The sequence below is a fragment of the Cricetulus griseus genome, chromosome 8 (genome assembly GCF_003668045.3).
Source record: "Cricetulus griseus strain 17A/GY chromosome 8, alternate assembly CriGri-PICRH-1.0, whole genome shotgun sequence".
Lineage (NCBI taxonomy): Eukaryota > Metazoa > Chordata > Mammalia > Rodentia > Cricetidae > Cricetulus > Cricetulus griseus.
In genome coordinates this window covers 60,603,909-60,608,016 of record NC_048601.1, presented here as the reverse complement: position 1 = coordinate 60,608,016, position 4,108 = coordinate 60,603,909, and the positions used below count along the sequence as shown (strand labels likewise).

The 4,108-nt window shown below is 39.1% G+C and overlaps 1 pseudogene; it reads left to right on the top strand.

Annotated features, from left to right (window-relative positions):
• Positions 1 to 216: 216 nt before the first annotated feature.
• Positions 217 to 316, top strand: LOC113831822 (annotated as a pseudogene).
• The last annotated feature ends 3,792 nt before the right edge of the window (positions 317 to 4,108 follow it).

The following is a 4,108-nucleotide window of genomic DNA, read 5'->3' as shown; positions in this document are numbered from 1 at the left end:
TTGAGTCAGAGCATGATCCACTCACTTTCAATGGTTCAGGATCAAATATGTCACATAGGAGCCTTTGGAATGACAATTCAGTAAGAAACCACAATACCTAAAAAAAAATGATGGTGGAATGATGTGTAAGCAGATTCAGGATTGGAATATAGGTAGAAGTGAAGAATAAGGATATCCAACATGAGAAATAAGAGAGATGAACAACATGCTATATGATTGCTTTGGCAGCACATATACTAAAATTGGAACGGTGCTGAGATTAGCATGCCTCCTGTGCAAGGATGACATCCAAATTCGTGAAGCATTCCATATTTTTATAGTTCATATAAGTGACCTGAAAAACTCTACCAGGGAACTACTACAGCTGACAAACACCTTCAGCAAAGTGGCAGGATACAAAGTCAACTCAAAAAAATTAGTAGTCCTACTATAAACAAAAGATAAATGCACTGAGAAAGAAGTCAGAGAAATATCACTCTTTACAATAGCAACCTAGATGCCCTTCAACTGAAGAATTGATTAAGAAAATGCGGTACATTTACACAATGTACATTACACAATTTTCCACTACTCAGTGGAAAAAAACAATGAAATCTTGAAATTTGCAGGCAAATGGATGGAACTGGAAGAAACCATCTTGAGGTAACCGATCACAAAAGATAAACATGGTATGTACTCACTCATTTTTGAATTTTGGACACAGCAAAGGATCAGTAGTCTACAATCCACACTGCCAGAGGAGCTAGGAAACAAGAATGACCCTAAGAGAAGATTGCATAATCCCTCAAAAAAGGGGGATGGGGATAAGAACCCCTGACCAAAGTGGGAGCCTGGGGGCAGGGAGAGGAAGGAGAGCCTTCATTCTGTTGCTGTTCGAAGCAGAAACAGACATCCATAGCTAAGCACTGAATCATTCAGTTGTGGAGAGGGAGGAGGGATGAGCAAAGGAGCCAAGACAGGGGCTGGAGAGAATCAGTGGACCTGACCTACTGATAGCATGGAGACCTTTGTCATAAAGCTGGGGAAACAGCACTGAACCAAATCAAGCTCTCTAAATGTGGGTGCCGACTAGGAGGCCAAGACAGTCTATCGGACCTCTAACAGTGGAGCCAGTCTTTATCCCTAGAGCACAATGGACTTTGGGAGCCAATTCCCTATGGAGGATAATATTGCAGCCCATCTACAGCAAGGAGGACCTTAGCCCTCCCCCAAATGATATGACAGACTTTGAAGGTCCCTGTTGGGGGGCCTCACTATCCCTGGGGAGGAGTTGGGTGGTGGGTTCAGTTGGGTTGTTGAAGAACATGGAAGGAAGGGATGGCGAGGGAATGGGGGAGATGATATGTAAATAGGAGTAGTAATTAAAGAACATATATATATATATATATATATATATATATATATATATATATATATATTCCTATTACAATACAGTATCCCTAAAATAGGGTTGAGACAAACTTAAAAATATGAGACTAGTCTTAAAAGAATTAATTATAGCTATGTGGTAGTGGCACATGCCTTTAATCCCAGCTCCAGAGAGGCAGATGCAGGTGGATTTCTGTGAGTTCAAGACCAGCCTGGTCTACAAGAGCTAGTTCCAGGACAGCCTCCAAAAAGCCACAGACAAAACCTGTCTCAAAAAAACCAAAAAAATAAAAAAAAAGAAAAAAAAGATTCCATAAACCATGACAGTTAATAGCATGATGTGAAGTAATAAATAATATTATCTATTTTCGATTGATTAGTTGATTGATTGATTGATTTTTTTTGAGACAGGATTTCTTTGTATAACAGGCCTGGCTGTTCTGGAACTCACTCTGTAGACCAGGCTGGCCTTGAATAGAGATCAACCAGCCTCTGCCTCTCTAGTGCTGGGATTAAAAGTGTGTGCCACCACTGCCCAGCTGTGAAGTAATATTCTTCATGTCTTAAAATCAGCTTATTCCTTCATAAAAACATTTACAATGCACCACCTAGTGTATTATATTTTAGTCTACATTAAACATTTTGTGGTTTTTAGTAACTTAGAGAAGCAAGATACTGGTACATATACTAAAGAACTCAGAGAACTGCCTGTCTCTGCCTCCTGAGTGTTGTAATTAAAATCCTGTGCCAACACCCCCTGGCAGGCTTTCTTATGAATCCTCAAAACTATGCTTTCTAATGAATTAGCAGCTATGCACGGATGATTCAAACCATATGCGATGGCTCTCACTATTTGGAGGATGCTATTTTAATAACACAAACATGATTAACTTTCACATAGAGATTTCTCTTGAGAAAAAACATTCAATTTTGGCATAAAAAGCATATTGATATTTGTGCTCACTTTATGTAAAATTAATTCTAGTAAACTGAAACTGAAGGAAAGGAAGAGACAAAGGAATGGACATTTTGGAAAAAAACAAAACAAGAAAAACACAGATTAGAAACTCAGTTTATGTTATGGTGAATGGCTTAAAATTTATTTGAACTTCTTTCCAGATGTTTTGGCTCCATTAAATCTCTTAGGTGTCTGTTGTCTAATAAATTTTATTTGAAAACTGTGAAATAGGAAAAAAGAAACGTTTTATAAAAAGTTTCCAGAATAAACAACTTTTTAAAGTTTTTTGAAAGCCTCACATATTCCGTATAAAAAGTACCTGTCGCATTCATTTAAGATGATGCATGTCCAAAGAACAAAGCATGTTGTGAGTCTGTTTCAAGTGCATAGAACCCATTCCTGAGTGCTTACCATGTCTTCTCAATAATCTGGAAGGGAAAGGGTTGGGAGAGAAAAATACTGAAATCTGTATGAAACCTTGAGATGGTTTTTAGCACACAGTTATTCAAAATCCTATGAGCTATTATATAAACTTGATTTTATTTATTTATTTATTTATTTATTTATTTATTTATTTATAAACAGGATCTCTCCTTGTAACTCTGGCTGTCTTCAAACTTACTCTGTAGAGCAGCATGCTGCTCCTCTTGTTGAACAGGCTTTAATTTTGGTCACAGAGCTATTGGTTACTGTCAAGATATGTGTACAATTATTGTAATTGCAGGGTTATCATTCAGTGGTGGTCATTGTTGAAATTCATAGGCCTTCCCTGTAGCTGGTAAAGATTATTGGTTGATTTCCTGCTTTGGAAACTTGTATGGTACCTGAAGCTGGTCATCATGGAGATTGCATACATGCCATATCCCACTTGAGTCTTCTAGATCCTGTGTCCAAAGTGCAATAGCCACTTACCTTCTTCTACCTCTGAGTGTTGCTCAAGGGCAACAGCAATAGCCTGTAATGTTTTGGGAGTCTCTTGAACAACCCTGAGCAACAATTCAAGGCAAAGCATTTCATGCCTGATATTTTTCTTTTCTTTTTAAAATAAATTTAAATTAGAAACAATCTTATTTTACATATCCATCTCTCTCCCATCCTCCCATCCCCACCACCAACCACCCATCTCACTCACTATGCACTCCCTAGGAAGTCTGTCACATCATTTGGGACAGGGCCTAGGCCCTCCCCCCTTGTGTCTAGGCTAAGAGAGTATCCATCCATGGGGAATGTGCACCCAAAGTCTTTTTGTGCTCTATGGATAAACACTGGTTCCACTGCCAGAGGTCCTATAGAATGTGCCCAGATCTCCTGCCTGTTTCAGTCCTATGCTGGTTTCCCAGCTGTCAGACTGGGGGTCTGTAATCTCCCACTTGTTCACTTGTCTTGATCCCTTTGTTCATCACTCCTCCCTTTCTACAACTGGATTTTAGAAGTTTGGCTCAGCGCTTCACTGTGATTCTCTGCTTCTGCTTCCATAAGCTACTGGATGCATGCTCTGGGATGACATTTAAGGTAGTCATTGTTCTCATTATAGTGGAAGGGCATTTAAGGTAGTCTCTCCACTATTGCTTAGAATCTTAGTTGGGTTCATCCTTGTTAATTTCTGGAAATTTCCCCAGTTCCAAATTTCTCTTTAAACCTCTAATGGCTCCCTCTAGTATGGTATATATCTTTTCTTGCTCTCCTCTATTCATCTGCCAACTTAATATTCCTGATTCCTCATGTTCTCCTCTGCCCTCCTCTTCTGCCCTCTTCTTTCTCCTACATCCCTTCTTCTTCCTC